We start from the raw sequence: 18,009 nt of genomic DNA, 5'->3' as shown, positions 1-18,009 counted from the left end.
TCCCTGCATGAGATCATGGGCTAGACCAGGAGAGAACCATGAGTGGGGGCTACAGCAGTTTCAACGTCTCCAGGAGATGCATCCTCAAAAGCATCTGCGAGCATGCAAAACTCACTTTAGACAACTGGTGGAGAATCTGAGATTGAATTAGGACAGGAACATGGAAAGCTAGGCAATTATTGATCCTAGGATAAATAAAAGTTGTGCCAAAAATAAAGAGAGTACTTCATACACAGCTCAGTTACGGCTAGCATGTGTAATTATGATAACAAACACTGAATCTTGACCTAAGCAATGTTACGTTTACAGCAAAATTACGAGGATGGGGAATATATGTGTATGTGCATATTACACAGCAGGGGCATAGAGGTTAAACTGAGCGAGAGCTCCCTTGAATGCTAAGGGGATGTTTCAGAAGCAAAGCCTAAAATCAATATAAAACAGTAACAACCACCACCGCAACTGATTAATAGTTAAGCAGAAATACAGCAAGTAATTTAGTGATATGGAACCAACTGTTAAATGCTAAACTTGGCTCCACCATGAAGAGCAAGGTGAAGAGAGCTGCTCTGGAGGAAGGAATGAGGTGAAAAGGAGGCCATAACTCATAAGCCTCGTACACGGAACTATCTGCCCGTTCCAATGTGTGTACGGATGTTAGAGCAGCACGGTACAAGAGAAACAGAATGCAAGCCAGAGATGTAGTTTTCAATTTTCTAGCAGTTGCAGTTAATAAAAACATAAACCGAAACAGAGGAAATTCATTTTAATAATATTTTTATTTAACCTAATAAATCCAACATATTATCATTTCAGCATGTAATCACTATAAAAGTATTTACATTCTTAGTGTTTAACCTTAGTCTTTGAAGTCAGGTGCATCAGGTGTGTTATTTTCGGTTTCCAGCACATCTTAATTTGGACTGGCCACATGTCAAGTGTTCGACACCTGTGGTCAGTGGCTACCATAATGGACAGTGCGGTTTCAGCGTACTTGGTTTCATTACAAGAAAAACACTTATTTCTGTGTCCTAGATTACTAATTTAAAAAACAGGGATAGTAATACCTAACTCAAAATTATCAAAAGGATTAAATAAAATGATATATGAAAACCCCTGATGAAACTTGTATAAAACAGTAGGCCCTTGAGGAATGTTAACAACTACTTAGTCAATGGTGATGATTTAAAATCGGATGTTTTTTTTTCAAAATGTGATAACCTTTGATTCTATTTTTTTTAAGATTTTATTTATTTGAGAAAGAGCATGAGCGGGGGGAGGGGCACAGAGAGAGGGAGAAGCAGACTCCCTGCTGAGTGCAGAGCCCTACAAGGGGCCTGGTCTCACAACGGCTGGGATCCTGACCCAAGCAAAGTCAGACACTTAACCAACTGAGCCACCCAGGCACCCGATTCTATTTTTTTTTTTAATGGACAAAAACATCTTTATCCAAACCCCAAATCACTTTAATTATTCATTTCTATTCTCTGAATGATGTAGTGCATATGATTTAGAAAAATTCTGAAGGTCATTCACCTAGTAACCCCATTCAGAAATAGGTGTAAATGGAAAAAATAAGCTCCTAGAGAATCAGGAACATGTGTTTGAAAACAACATTTGTAAAGGTTGCCCTGAAAACTAGGTAGATCTTTATGTTATTTGAGCTTGATAAACACAAAATTGGTCCCCTTAAATTTACTAAATTAGGTTTGAATAACTTCTGCCAAGAAGTTAGGGAATCCCTCACTGGAGGGTGCTTAAGTGCTTCAGCTGATAGAGAAAAGGGAGAGAGAGTTTTGTCAGCAAGTACCCAACCAAGCTGAAGCATGTGATCAAATTATTTTTTAATTGTACACTGGTTTTCCCACATGTCCTTCCTTTCCCGAAGGACAGGTGGACCACACTGGAGGCTGCAGCAAGGCTTTCAGGCCATATCTGCATTAGATTATGGGCCATATTACAGTGAAGGTTACATTTTTCAACTCACAATAAGGTTCCAATATTCTTTCTTCAAGTACTCACTTTTTTTTTTCTTTTTACTTCTATCAGTAAAGCAAGAGTAGCTGCATTTTTTAAGGACTGGATTCTTCAAAAAGTATCATCAAAGCCCAATCTCAAAAATATGATCTGTAGGAATCTAGGACCAAATAGTATGTATTTTTATATAATATGGTCCCCTAATGTAAAAATAGGCCACATGGGAAAAGGAACTGTATTATACATTTTGCACATATATTTTTTCTTAATTCCCTCTGCCTATTTGATATTTTTACATTTTGCTAATTTTTAATCCATTTTAATATCATGTGGCATTCTGCCTCTCAATGTATATCATTTTTTCATTTGTGTTTGGAGGCTCAAAAAGTCAAAACTTTAGGGCTAAGAGAGAACTCACAAACTATCTACTCTGAATCCTGCCCTCTATTCCCCTAAAGAGTATACTTGTCAGACCAGGTCAGGGTCTCACAGCTGAGAGTCAAGGGCGAGAGAAGAGTCTTGTCAACTCAGCTGAGGGCAAACTAAGACCATCTGTCAACTGCAGAACTGCCAAGGTCGATTGTTAACTGGACTGTCAAGGTATGTGTACCCTCCCTCCCTCCACATTCCGCCCCCCTCAACACACATTCCCACCACGAAGGCACAAGATCCCAACAGAGTTAGATTTCAAATAAAGCTACATGAGTGATGGGTGGTTCTCTCCTGCTAATGGAAGAGGAAGGAGGTCCACAGCTGAGGAAATGTAGTCTGAATGAATTTAATATACCATTGTGCTATGTGACATGGCACACATCTTCATAAACAAAAAATAAAGCCCACCAACATAAAGCCCAAAACACATCTAGATAGCCAACTGGACAGACCTTGAGCCTGCAAATCTGCTGAAGTCATTCTAGATAAGGAAGATACATTTCTTTTGCTTCCTTACATCATTAGGGACAAGCGCTAGAAATGAACTAACTGGTGAACTGAAGCAGTTTGCTAATTCCCAAATATGGTAAAAGCACTCTTATCCATCCTGGTAGGAACAGGTTCTCAAAGGTGAACAGCCCTAAGAGCACTGTTTGACCCTAGAGGCTGCTCAAGAAATGTCTGCTGGATATAGAAATATTCCAGATAACAGGAGCAGGGGAGCACCCAACCATTTTATTTTTGCTGTTTTTAGGGAAATTTTCCAAAAAGCATATTGAATCTTTACGACTTTCATAAAAAATACCACATGGTGAATATTTCTTTGATATTCAGAAGAAAGTGATCACCCATCATCCCACTGGGCAATATACAGATTAATGCCCCTTGGAGCTGCTACTCAACAGTGGAACCAGTGCGGTTCCCGCCAGCTCTCCTAGGCTTTCCTTGAGCTGTCAGGGTGCCTGTCTTCCAAGGCTCCCTTTCCCCGCTAGGTTCTGCAACCTAATCAGATAAGGCTAGCAACCTAAGAGACCAAGTGTGTCGGGTTAATGGGGTATTTTCCAAGCCTCTCTTACATGGATTTGCATGGACTTCAGTGTAAAGGTAATAAAATGGATGTTACCTTAACTTTAGGGTTTCTGAAATGATGAAATGGCTGAGTCATGGTACAAAGAACCATGCCCTCTGGATTTGAGCCTCAGCATTTAATTCTTTCTGCGTCAGTAGGACTAGGATGTTACAGAGGTGGACTCTTAAGTTTCTTCTATTTCTAAATATTTGTGATCCAAAATCCAATGGCAGTTCAAGGAACAAATAATACCAGTTTACAAATCCCCCCAGAAAAGAGGGAACCCTGCCCAGCCCCCAACAACTCATTATATGAAGCCCTGATAGCAAAACCAGACAAGGGCAGTACAGGAAAGGAAAATCACAGCCAATTCTATACATGAACATATAGGCAAGAAACCTAAACAAATAGAAGCAATCTGAATCTAACAACATTTAAAAAATACACCAGAACCAAGTGAGGTTTATCAGAGGAGTGCAAGCTTGGTTTAACACTAGAAAAATCACCATACTAAAAAATTAAAGTAGGAAAAAAAAGACATGGTCATTTTAATAGAGGTAGGAAAAAAATAAAGAACATTAGAAATCTGAGAAAAGAAATTTCTTAATTGTGGAGCACCTGGCTGGTTTAGTCAGAAAAGCATGCAACTCTTGATCTTGGGGTCATGAGTTCAAGCCCCACAATGGGTGTAGAGATTACTATATTATTAAAAATAAATAAATATATAAACAAACTTAAAAAAAAGAAATTTCTTAATCATAAAAAAGCATCTACAAAAAATGTAGCAAACATGCTTCATGACAAACCATTAAAAGCAATTTCTCTGAAACAGGTAGAAAATGTCGATTTTAAAATATCTTTTAAACTAGCATTGGCAAATATAAAATATCTAGGAATAAATTTATCTTTTTAAAAGATTTTATTTAGTTGTCAGAGAGTGAGAGCACAAGCAGGGGGAGCGGCAGACAGAGGAAGAAAGCAGGCTCCCTGCTAGGCAAGGAGCCCGATGCAGAACTCCATCCCAGGACCCTGGGATCATGACCTGAGCTGAATGAAGGCAGACACTTAACCAACTGAGCCACCCAGGCGTCCCTAAGAACAAATTTAACAGGAAATGTGGAAGACCTCCTCAAATTGCTCTTCTAACTTAATACAATTCTTTTTTTTTTTAATTTTATTATGTTATGTTAATCACCATACATTACATCATTGGTTTTTGATGTAGTGTTCCATGATTCATTGTTTGCGTATAACACCCAGTAACTTAATGTAATTCTTAGCACAATCCTGAACAGGGAATCTGAGAGCAAAGAGGACTAAGATACTTGTAAAGGAGAAGAGAAGAAAAACAAAGGAGGGGGGTTGTCTTACCAGATATAGCAAAACTACAATGCTACAGTAAATAAAATAATATGTACTGGCAAAGGGGTAAACAGTCCAAGGGGACAGACCACACAGACTAGAAAACAAACCTCCGCACTTATGGGCATAGATGACAGAAGCAGCACTGCCGATCAGTGGGAAATGAAGAGATTATTCATTCAACAAACTGTGGTTGAACAACTGTTTATCCATTTGGAAAAAGATGAAATTGGAGCACTATTTCACACAACACACAAAAGTCAATTACAGATGGGCTAAAAACTAAAATGTAAAAAAAACAGAACCTCTTAGAGAATGTTTTCAAGAACTCAGGGTAAAGGAGGAGTTTTTTAACTGGACACAAAAAGTGCAAACCATAAAGAAAAAGAATGGTAGATTTGGCCATATTAAAATGAAAACTTCCCTACAGACTGGATGAAAATATCTGCAATTCACATACCCAACAAAAGTCTTATAACTAGAACATATAAAGAACTCTCAAAACCCACCAATAAAAAAATACAATCCAGTCAGAAAATGGGTGAAAGACATGAACAGACATCTCGCCAAAGATGATAAACAAGCACATGAAAAGATGCTCAATATCATGAGCCATCAGAGAAATACGAATAAAACTCCAGTGAGATATCACTACATATCTACCAGAATGGCAAATAAAAAATAGTGGTAACACCAAATGTTGATGAAGACGCAGGGAAAATAGATTTCTCTTTGCCAGTGGCACTGTAAACGTGATACAGTCACAATGGAAGAGAGGTAGATTTCTTATAAAACTAAGTATGCACTTAACATATGACTCAAAAATTTCACTCTTGGGAGTTTATCCCAGAGAAATGAAAACCTAGGCTCACGTAAAAATCTGCATACAAATGTTCACGGCAAACTTTATTCATAATAGCCCAAAACTGGAAACAACCCAGATGTCCTTCAATGGGTGAATGGTTAAACAGACGGTGGTATATCTATACCATAGGGTATTACTCAGCAAAAAAAGGAATGAACTGTTGATACAGGTAACAGCTTGGAGGGATCTCAAGGGAATTATGCTGAATGAAAAAAGCCAATCTTAAAAGGTTATACAATGCACGATTCCACTTATATAACATTCTTGAAATAACAAAATGATAGAAGTGCATAACAGATTAAGGTTGCCGTGGATTAAGAATGGGGGAGGGGTATGTGGCTTTATGTAAACAGATAGCAGGAAGGAGCCTATGGCAGTGGAGTTCCGTACCCTGATTGTGGTTGGTGTTGGTTTCATGAACAAACACATGTGATAAAATGGCACAGGACTAAATAAATACATGTAAAACTGCTTAAATGTAATAAACTCTATGTATTGTACCAATGTCAATTCTCTGGCTTTAATAGTTGCTCTATAAGCATGCAAGATACTACTAATTGGGGGGGGGAACTGAGTGAAAGGTACACAGGACCACCCCCCCCTTTTTTGCCAACTTCTGGTGAATCTCTATTTCAAAATAAAAGGCTTACAAAAATTAAAACTTCTGTTCATCAAAATACACCATAAAGAAATGGGGGGGGTTTGACAAACTGGGAGAAGAAATTTATAAGACATATAACCAGCAAAGGACGACAGTCCAAAATTAAACAATCCAATAGAAAAATAGGCAGAGGCGGTACCCAGAGCAAGATGCCCCTGTCTCCTAGCCAAGTCTGCAGATCTGGTAAGGTGGTGGGGAGTGCAGTTGGAAGAATTTCCTGATCCCTTCTATTATTTATGCCTTTACAACCACTGCACAACAACCAATCATAACTCTTACCTCCCTTGGGGAGGTGACGGGAATGTCTCTCACTATTCTTTCTTAAAAGCTGAGAAGCATGAAGTCTAAATACAGAAAGACCACTTACCAGGGAATCTGAGGAAAGCACACACTCTGCTCTCTTGTCTTACTTCAGGCACACAGCCCATCACCTGGGACCGAACAGATGAAAGTCAAAGACAGACCCATCTGCCTCCCACGAGAAGGAAAAATCATTACTTAGAGATGCCAAAAGTCCCAGACCCCAAAGAGCTGGTTATCCTGCAGCTCCCCACAACCAGAGCCTTTTAAAGTACCTCCTGTTTCCATCTTTGCACTTCTCTATCCCCAAAGCCATAACTGGAGGTAACTGAGCAGGAGTCCTCCAATCAGAACTGTTGGCTGGGATCTCCCACACTTCACACGCCCTCCGCCCACACCTCCATCTCCCGGCTCAGGCAACTCGGCAGCTTCAGTGACCCCCACACAGCCACCTCCACCATCTGTCCTTGAACATGCAGCTCCAGCTCTCCCCACCATCACCCATACAGGCAGTCCTAGAGAATGTCCTCTCCTTCTTAAGGGGAGCTATCCTCCGAAACCCATCTCAGGCACCACCTGCTGCTTGGAGGCCTCTATAAATCTCCAGACTGAATCACTCTCTTCTCTGGGCCACATGGGCACCTCACACCATCACTACTCCCATGCTTAGCTCAGCGAATTACAGGTAACTTCAGCCCTCAGTCTCTCTCCTCTGACTATATGTGTCTTGAGGACAAGGTCCATCCCTGTCTTCTTTGACACCTGGTGCATGGCACAGGTTTGCTGACTTGGGGCACCTGGGTGGTTTAGTCAGTTAAGCATCTGCCTTCGGCTCATGATCCCAGCGTCCTGGGATTGAGCCCCACGTCAGGCTCTCTGCTCAGCGGGAGCCTGCTTCTCCCTCTCCCTGCCACTCCCCCTGCTTGTACTCTCCCTCTGTCAGATAAATAAATAAAATCTTAAAAAAAAAAAAAAAAAAAGTTTGCTGATTTGTGCCTGTTGATGGTACTAAATAAGGGGCTACAGACTTCTGTTTTTTAGATTTATACCTATTTATCTAATAAGTCCTTACTGTCCCCAAATTTCAAATTCCACATTAAGCTTTCTTAAAAAGAGGTCAAAGCACTTTGGACCTATTTCAATATATAAATAACACTTAAGTTAAATGTATCATGCAGCCTAAGTTGAATGAGGTGTAATACACATAAACTTGTAAACAGAAGATCAAAGTGTTTCCTCTTGAAAATAATGGGCAACAGATCAGAGGTACTGTTGAAGTGTAGGCCATAAATGTGAGTTTTTCACTGCATAATTTTTTTTATTTTTAAAATACAGACATTCTAACATTCATTTGAATGGAAAAGATATCAGCCTCTGTATTCGTTCAATTTTAAATCTGGGCACATCCTTAAGTTTTTCTAGACTTGCTTTACTGATCATCATGAACATGCACACATACACACACAAAGCAAGTATGCATCTTATAAAAAACTATTTTCCTAGGCCTAAAGTTGCTTTCAAGAGGGAACAATAAGCTTAGTGTCCAGGATTTAAAGTGTTATGTTAAAAAGTCTTGCTGGGCGCCTGGGTGGCTCAGTTGGTTAAGCGACTGCCTTCGGCTCAGGTCATGATCCTGGAGTCCCCGGATCGAGTCCCATATCGGGCTCCTTGCTCAGCAGGGGGTCTGCTTCTCCCTCTGACCCTCCCCCCTCTCATGTGCTCTCTCTCTCTCATTCTCTCTCTCAAATAAATAAATAAAATCTTTAAAAAAAAAAAAAAAGTCTTGCTATCAGGGGCACCTGGGTGGCTCAGTTGGTTAAGCATCTGGCTTCAGCTCAGAGGTCATGATCCCAGGGTCCTAGGATGGAGCCCCACATCAGGCTCCCTGCTCAGTGAGGAGCCTGCTTCTCCCTCTCCGTCCCCCACCTCGTTGTCTCTCGCTCGCTCTCTCTCTCAAAAAAAAATTAATTAATTAAATCTTTGGGGGGCAAAAAGTCTTGTTGTCAGAGCTTCCAGCTGAAGTCTAAGTTCAGCAGAATTTTTAGTTTACTGCCTGATTTTAAGAAGTTCAGGACAATCTCCAAAAAGATCAATTTTCCAAATATCTGAAACATATAATTTACATAAGTAGCCTGGGAAGTTAAAGTGTATTATAAATCTTACAAATAACATCTCATCCTCTATTCTGCATTCTTGAGCGCACTTTCTCTGGCCTGAAAACAGTCATTCTTTTCACAAAGAGGAGACTTTGATAGAGTATGACCCCACCAAAAATATGTGTGCATTAATGTCTTTCATAGAGACGGAAAGATCCTAAGATCCTTAAGAAAATTAATTTTGGGAGGGAATGGAAGTAGATTAAACATTATCACATGATTGTCCTGTCATTTAAATACAAAGCAGAGATAAATGCTAATAAAGAAAGTCAGTGACCTTCTAGATTATTCTGTGGGAAAATCCAAGACATTCTGAAGTTCACATTTGTCTTCCTTTTAGATTTGCTGGCCTGTGTCATAAGCCAAAGCAACTACTCCAGATTACGAAGGCTAGAAATTAACTTTAGGTTTCTAATCGCTGGATTTCAAACTTTATCAAGAAAATTATTATACTTCCTTTTTCATCTTAAAAAAAAAAAAACTTATGCTAACTATGGGAGCAGAAACAGAAAACAATAAAGACCCTAAGACTCCTAAAGGAACAACCATAATTCAAGAATGAGAAATCATTTCATTCCCTGCCCCAATCTAACAAAAAAACCCCACAAAAACCAAAAATCAGTATCAAAGAAGGAATCACAAATTTTAACAAAAATACCAAGGAAAACTAGCAAATGAGCAAAGATCTTGCTGTTGACAACTTAGATAAAGTTTAAAAGGCACTGTCATTGTAAGAAAGAATCAGCTTTTCCTATTCTTCCTATGGTAATTTTGAATGCCAAAATCAGCTTGTAAAAAAGGAAAACAAAACAAGACAAAAAACAAACAGGGAAGCTCCAATAGTGGAAGGAGGATAATGCAAGTGACAAAAACATTAGGGCTTTTTTTCCTTTTGTCTTCAAATGTAGGTCAAATACTGAAATCCTCTACCAAAAATAATTCCATGGAATGGTCCTACCTTTCAGTCACTCTACGCCCTTAATCCAGCCAATTGGCCCAAGATCTGGGCCCCTCACTTCCTGCTATGCACACAGAAAATCCTCACTGATCCTGGCATGCGATGCTTCACTAATAGGCAAAGTCTAATTTTTATTTAATACTTTGTCAGAAACAGATACAGGCACCTGCTCAGGGGCAGTCACAGCCTTCAGGTTCTAGTAAAACAGACATGTGTTCAAATCGTGCCTCTTCAAGTGGTCTCAGACAAGCTATTCAATTCCTCTAAGTCTCCCATTTTCTTATCTATGAAGTGGGATAATAATGAGTGTCTATCTAGAGGTCCTGTGAGAACTAGTTAAGATCTGATAGGTAATACTTGGTAGACTTGCTGAGACATCAGTGGTGGTGATGTGGGAAACAAAGGCAGAGGAACAATTATTAAATTTCCTTATACTTACAGCCATTGACAAGTCCTTGAAACAGGCAGAGTGACATTTCTCTAGAGACGCAACTGCCTTGATGTTGCCACTTTGGCAATCTTAATTGGGGGACCTTATAAGGTCTCAGGACCCTGTAAGTCTCCTTTAACATATAAAAAATCCTTTGGAAATTTCCTTTATCTCTACGCCCCAAGATACACACGTTGGCAGTCCCAAGCATATGACCCACTGATATACATCTGAAGGGTCTCATGACTGAGTTTTTACTAAACAGTAATAAATGACCTTTACCTAACAATAGCTAGCCCCCTCAGGATCCTGAAAACCTTGCTTCCAAAATACCTGAGAGGCTTACACTATCCCTAACCCCCTCCCAACTTGAAAGTATATAATGAGGCCACTCCTCATGACACCAGTGCAGCTCTTCTGCCCACAGGTCCTGTCCCCGTGCTGTAATAGTCACCTTTTTGCACCAAAGACGTCTCAAGAATTCTATCTTGGCCATTGGCTTCGATCTCTAACATCTTTCCTACATCAGTTCCTTGGTCTCTGTTAACCATAATCATTATCAACATTGCAGGGCAAAAAGAGCACCTAATCAACTCACTTCGTACTGCAAGCCTCAAGCCCCACTCTGATAACGGTCTTCCAGTCACCTTCACAGTACAAAAAAAACCTTCTGATAATTATTAACATAATTGTCTTGAAATCTAATCCTTTCAACTTTCATGAAAACTACAGAGATGGAGTGCAGATCTTTGGTTGCTAAGCCGGGGATGGGAAACTGTTAGTACTAAGGGAGCAGCAGGAAGGAATTTTGGCAGGGGGTGGGGGGAACTTGTCCTGCATTCTGACTGACACCGTGGTTACAAAACTCAGTGCACTGGTCAAAATTCATGAAAGCATATACCAAAAAGAATGAATTTTAGCATATGCAAATTTTAAAATAATTTTTTAATTGCAAAACAAAAAAATCCAAACTTTTCTAACTAGAGAACCAACACAGTGACACACATGAACTTAAATGTCTTAAGATATTATAACACCGGGGCTCCTGGGTGGCTCAGTTGGTTGAGCGACTGCCTTCGGCTCAGGTCATGATCCTGGAGTCCCTGGATCGAGTCCCGCATCGGGCTCCCTGCTCGGCAGGGAGCCTGCTTCTCCCTCTGCTCCTCCCCCCTCTCATGTGCTCTCTCTCTCTCATTCTCTCTGTCTCAAATAAATAAATAAAATCTTTAAAAAAAAAAAAATATTATAACACCAATATTCTATATATTATCCTATAACTAACATAAGTCAAATCCAATTTTAGTTACCAGTTCTCACATATTCAAGCACAAAATGTCAATACCATAATAACCAGGAGGCACTGCTTTTCTATAAGAGAAGCCAAGACTTTAGAAATGTACCTACACCAACATTAAATGAGCAGTACTCTCCATTTAGATCTCTACTTTGTTGCCTGATGGGTAGGTTTCTTAGTGTGCATCCATTATTGTTTTCAATCTCCAAAAAGTAATATACAAATAGTAGGCTTTAAAGATTTAACACAGCTCAAAATGACTAGGCATGTATACATCAAGAGCTACAGCCCACTAAAAAGTCAATGAATGCGTTTTGCATTTTTAAAAAGCCATAACATGTTTCACTCAGAAAACATTAATCCATAAACTAACAAAGGCAAAGGTAAAAAAAATCCCAATACATACCCATTTTACCACTGTCAACTCCTGGTTTCCGTGTACATAGAAGGCATGAACACCAAATAATTGGACTTTTTTCCCAATTAAATAAGCTGAAGAACAAAGCAGTGAAAAGGAGTACTGTGAAAATAAGAACAACCTCAGAGTCCTTCAACCAGTGCATGTATAAACAAATTACAGGACATCTAGCAAGAGAATACTACCTAGCTATTAAAAAAAATGACTATTGATACTTCCAACAAAGAAGGCTCTCAATCATGAAAAGAAACCAGACTCTCAGGACTCCGACCAAAAAACAGCATGTACTGTAAGGTTCTTTTTAGATAAGCTAGGAAATGCAAACTTATCTACAGTGACATCTATCATGACAGAGAGCAAATGAGTGGTTGCCTGGAAGAGAGCAGGAAGAGGGATTATAAAACAGCAAAAGGAAATTTGGGGGATACAGATACGTTCATTTGGGGGAACGTACCTTGATTGTGGTGATGGTTTTACCCGTATATATGTCAAGCACATCAAACTACACACTTTAAATATGTGCAGCTTACTATACGACAGTTACAGACATAACATGGTGATATTCCTGGTTCAGCTCCACACCACCACAATAAAGTAATTATCACAATGAAGTGAATCACATGAATTTTTGGTTCTCCAGTGCATATAAAAGTCATGTTTAAGACCAGGGACCTGGAGCAGCTCAGAGGGGTAAATAATAGCTATGCAAGTCTGCAATAAAAAAAATGGCCTCAAATAAGACTACTACATTGCAAAAAATGGGAAAGAGAATGAAAAAAGTAAAAAAGTAGGCAGAGTCTGAAGAATTTGTGGTGGAAAAAGTACTGGACCGACATGTAGTGAATGGGAAGCATTTTATAACCATGGATAAACCTGTGTTTCTGGGATACTATCATTTTCAGTAACTTAAGAAATAAAACACTTAAAGGGTGCCTGGGTGGCTCAGTCAGGTAAGCGTTTGCCTTGGGCTCAGGTCATGATCCTGGGATTGAGCCCTGCGTCGGGCTCCCTGATCAGTGGGAGATCTGCTTCTCCCTCTCCCTCTGTGCTAAGTAAATAAATAAAATCTTTAAAAATAAAAAAATTTTAAAAAAAGAAATAATTTAAAATTAAATTGAAATTTTTCCTGAAGCCCTAACCTTTCACATTTTGTAATTAATTGGACAATTAAAATATTATGTAAACAATTTAAATTGGGCAATTTAAAATAAGCCACATCAGAATACATATCCATATCTATAGTCATATAAATGCAAGTTTATTTGCAAGATCCCTGAAAGGAAAATTTTATCGCCACCAACAACCTCCCCACTCAAATGACAAAACTAGACATTAGGTAAGCAAAACTTAAATGGACATTGAAAGGTTCCTTCTAGTGAACCATTCCTTTTCAAGAAGTTGAAATCCCTGTGCTGCACTGCCTAAAAGGTCATGATTCATGGAATAGCTAAGACTTTGTTCATGGAAACCTAATCATAATCAGATGGGTAGAGATACCGGCAATTTAGCACCTGCTAGAATAAACGGGTGGACAGACTTCTATAATCTGAATTCTTGGCCTGCATGTTTTTTCTTTATCCCAACTTATTCCTTTTTTTTTTTTTTTTTTTAGATTTTATTTATTTATTTGAAAGAGAGAGTGAGAGAGAGAGGGCGGGCACAGCCGGGGAAGGGGCAGAGGGAGAGGGAGAAGCAGACTCCTCTGCTGAGCAGGGAGCCTGATGTGGGGCCCGATCCGAGGACTGCAGGATCATGACCTGAGCCCAGGGCAGATGCTTAACCACTGAGCCACCCAGGCGTCCCTACCCCAGCTTATTCCTGACATGTAGTCTCAATCTTCTCAGTATTTGAGTTACTGGTTCAGCAGAACCAGGAAAACAGTAACTTTGTAGTCAGAATATTATCCATCTGTATACTGTTTATTGTAAATACTAGTAAACAGTGGTCAATAAAGTTTTATATTCCTTAAAAAAAAAATGATGTTTAAGTTTTACCATATAGTCTATTAAATGTGGCCCAGCATTATGTATAAAAAAAAACAATGTATATACCTTAATTAAAAAAACCTTATTGCTAAAAAGTGTTAACCTTCACCTGAGCTTTCAGCAAGCTGAAATCAATGATCACAGAGCACCATAACAAATATAATGAAAAAGTTTGAAATACTGTGAGAATTACCAAAATATAACACAGAGACATGAAGCAAGCAAATGCTGTTAGAAAAATGGCACCAAAAGACTTGCTCAGCGCAGGGTTGCCCTAAACCTTCAATATGTAAAAAAAAAAAAAAAAAACAGTATCTGCAAAGCACAATAAAGCAAGATATGTCTATATTCCTCAATAAGGCTATTTAAAAAGAAAAAGACCATTTTTAAAAAAAAATCTGTCTTCCTAGTACATTTAGACCACCTGCCTCTCTTCCCAACCGGTACATGTCCTAAAGTCATGGAACTGTAATACCTTTTCCCTTAGTGATTTTCATGAATGAACAAAACTTTAATAACCCAAAGATTTAATTATAATAACAAAAAACAATGATTAATATGTACATAGGTGTGATCACGCGCCAGGCATTGTTTTAAGCACTTTTCTTTTATTAACTTATTTAACCCTCTTATCAACCCTATTTTACAGATGAAAAAATGGAAGCACAGAGAGTTAAGTAATCCATTCAAGGTCACACAGCTAGTACCTGGAGGAGCTAGGATCTGAACCCAGGGAATATGGCTCTGAAGTTTATTTCCTTACCCACTGTGTTCTACTGGCACACACAATATAAGATACAATATATGAAGATCAAAAGCAATACATATTATACTTACACAAAACTTCAGTATTTGCTGCATTTTGAAAAACTCACATGAGGCTAAATAAAAAAACAACACAACCTTCATTCTTTTCCAAATTGCTAGGTGAAAAAGGACAACAAGAAAAGCTGGACAACTTACTGAGCACAGAATAAATAAATGGCAAGCTGACTGGTTCCTGGGAAGCTAGTTCACTACATTTCCAGTCCAATTCTGTCCAATGCTTTCAAATTCCTAATTATTTTAAGTAAATCCGTCTGGGATTTAAAAAATCTAAACACAGCATGTGAAAAACATAAAAGTAATTTGCTGTTCTCTCAAACACCTTACTGGTTCCTAAATTCCATCCACAGGGTCTAAAACTCGGCAGGTACCAGCCAGGAATCTTTTTTTTTAAATGATTAGATTTCTCACTAGAGGAAGACAGAAGAGAGCTAGATGCCACAAAAAACTTTGGTAAAGCATGGCCCAAGGTTTTCCAAGTCAATACTGAACTGTTGAACACATGCAGGCTTTTGAATTCAACTTGTAATAAATTAAAAGTAAAAATATGCACAGAGGAAAAATATGCACACAGGTGTTGCCGTGACAACAGTTACATAATAATATACCAGACTGACAAATTCTCCATTTTTTAGAACACTAAATGGTTTTCTTGACATCAAGTTGATGGATAAAAAGCACAAGAAAGGGGCGCCTGGGTGGCTCAGTCAGTTAAGCATCAGACTCTCGGTTTCGGCTCAGGTCATGATCTCAGGCTCCAGAGATTGAGCCCCAAGTCGGGCTCCATAGCAGTGGAGCCCGACTTGGGGATCAATCTCTCCCTTGGCCCCTCCCTCCCACTCTCTCTAAAAAAAATAAAAGCCCAGGAAAACATGTCATATGCCCACCGCGTGTAAAACATGGAATAAACTGACAATATATTGTGAACTGTTTAAGAAACACAGGTTGAAAAGAGGCATTCTGTATCTTTAGTTCATGTCCTGAATTAATGCCCCTTGAATTTTAAGGTGCACTCCCTAGAAAAGATTCTGATTCAGTGGACCTTTTTTTTTTTTAAAGATTTTATTTATTTATTTGACAGAGAGAGACACAGCGAGAGAGGGAACACAAGCAGGGGGAGTGGGAGAGGGAGAAGCAGGCTTCCCGCTGAGCAGGGAGCCGGATGTGGGGCTTGATCCCAGGACCCTGGGATCATGACCGGAGCCGAAGGCAGACGCTTAACGACTGAGACACCCAGGCGCCCCTCAGTGGATCTTGAGATGGGATCTGAGACTAAAGTTTCTAAGAAGCTTCCAGGTGATGCTGGTCAGTAGACAGCACTGAGCAACCCTAAGTAACTTGAATATTGGTCATAAAATTAGCCACCTGGCCTACAAATATGGTGGCATCTAGGACCCAAGAAATAAGTGTCAATACAACTTCTTCCTAGTACAGGAAAAAAAAAAAAAAGGAAGGTGAGGAGATCAAGAAAGAAGCAAAGGGATACTTGTCATAGTCCAACAGTGCTAAGAACCACAGAATATTGTTACTTGCCCCAACCTAGTAGCTGTTGAGGTCAGATAGAATGTAAACTCCAAGACTGAAAGGGGTTTTTTTTTTGTTTTGGTTTACTGCAGAATCCTTATGGCCTAGCATACATTAGGTACTCAATAAATGCAATGAATAGGGGCGACTGGGTGGCCCAGTCGGTTAAGCCTCTTGCCTTGGCTCAGGCCATGATTGGGCGGGGGGCGGGGGGGGGGGAGGGGGTCTGGGATTGAGCCCCTCACCTTGCTCCCTGCTCAGCAGGAAGCCTGCTTCTCCCTCTCCCACTCCCCTTGCTTGTGTTCCCTCTCTCGCTGTGTCTCCCTCTGTCAAATAAACAAAATCTTTAAAAATAAATAAATAAAAATGCAATGAATAAATGAGTGAACGGGCAGTATATACAAACACAATCCATACTTACGTCATGACCTAAAAATGTCTGAGAAAAGACTGTGTATAAATGGTTGTGGGCAGCCACAGTTTGATACAAATACCTGGCCCATTCATTGTGCTCCATTTTCCCCCCAAATGCAAAAAATTCTCCAGACCAATACTTTCCACTTTTATGCCATTTCCCGCAGGCTTATGTTAACAACTCTTTAGCACTTTGAAAACAATGAAAAAAGGTGGAAGCACAGGGAAAAGAATTCAGAAAAGGCTAAAAAAACAAAAGAAAAAACCCACGGGGGGTGGGAGAGGAGATGGGCAAATAGTTCAGTTCAAGTGAAGGAACATCTTAGGTTGTCAGGAGTTCCACGTTCTTACCTATGATGGTGGCAGGGTTTGGGTTCGGGCTTTTATTAGTTTTGTTATTGTCCAGGGTCACTGGTGGAGTAGTACTTGGCTGAGGAAACTCAGACTAAACAGGGAGTAGGCTCTCAAGCCCACCTTCAGACGCTTTGGGGATTCAAGCTTCGGCCTTACTTCCCCTTTCCCAGGGTCTCCCCGTGCGTGGGGAAAACGCTGCCGCAGCCCAAACACAAGACGATCTGAGCGGCCTCACCGTCGGCTTGAAGCCAAAACCAGGACTTAAGATGGCGGGGAAACACTGAGTGAAGGGCCGGGATAGCGCAAGGAATCTACCCCAAAGAAAAATGGCCTCCGCCCATTTTTCAAGGAGGGCCCAAAACAAAAATGGCGACCAAAGCGGCTATTCAGTCGCTAGGAACGCCGTGAATATGATTGGCAGGTAACGAATCACGGTTACCCATAGTGCTAGACGGTGGAGGCGATCGAGAGAAAAGAAAACTAAAACCCAACGTTTCTGTGGTTCAGAGCACCTTGATACCGGAAAATTACTAGCGCCAAGAATCAGGTATAAAAAAGGTCGGAAAGCAAAGGTGGCTTTCACAATGCTGGACAAACTTTGAAATAGCGATACACATAACTTCCTTTATAATTCTTTCGAATGCTACAGAAAAATAAAAGTTTTGTCCTCAAACTAAGAAGCAGGATGGGTAGATAGTGCCAAAATTACCCACTTTGTGAAGCTAAAGAGTTGGAGGACTCCCGACCTTCCCAAATGCCCCCATCGGAAAGGCTGTGGGCAAAAGCTCTCTGAAAGGGACCAGGACCAGCTCTCACTGAGCATGTCCACTTTCCAACCCGATCCAGGGACGTAGTTATGAGCCATTCCTTTTTTCCTGGTTTTGGAGGCAGGCGTAAAAGAGGGCGGGGAACTGGCGCCAAACAACAAATCAGGCGCCTTGTGATTGGTCAAATCTGGGAGGCCGGAGTGCTGCGGGGAACCGTT

At 40.0% G+C, this 18,009-nt stretch overlaps 1 protein-coding gene across 12 annotated transcripts in view; it reads right to left on the bottom strand.

The window, feature by feature from the left end:
* The window catches only part of SLX4IP (SLX4 interacting protein), a 186,204-nt gene extending 168,288 nt beyond the window's left edge, over positions 1–17,916 (bottom strand). For 5 of the 12 annotated variants that reach the window (XM_081833229.1, XM_081833235.1, XM_031031836.2 and 2 more), the window contains exons 1-3: positions 17,022–17,916; positions 11,911–11,996; positions 6,734–6,797 (exon numbers count right to left, since the gene is read on the bottom strand). The gene's annotated coding sequence lies outside the window, so the exon portion shown is untranslated. The remainder of the gene's footprint in view (positions 1–6,733; positions 6,798–11,910; positions 11,997–17,021) is intronic. The other 7 variants (XM_081833231.1, XM_081833232.1, XM_031031842.2 and 4 more) reach the window with 3 other exon arrangements.
* Positions 17,917–18,009: the final 93 nt, after the last annotated feature.

Source organism: Leptonychotes weddellii, chromosome 10 (assembly GCF_054177405.1).
Source record: "Leptonychotes weddellii isolate Sample4059 chromosome 10, ASM5417740v2, whole genome shotgun sequence".
NCBI lineage: Eukaryota > Metazoa > Chordata > Mammalia > Carnivora > Phocidae > Leptonychotes > Leptonychotes weddellii.
This window is presented reverse-complemented; position numbering and strand designations above follow the sequence as displayed.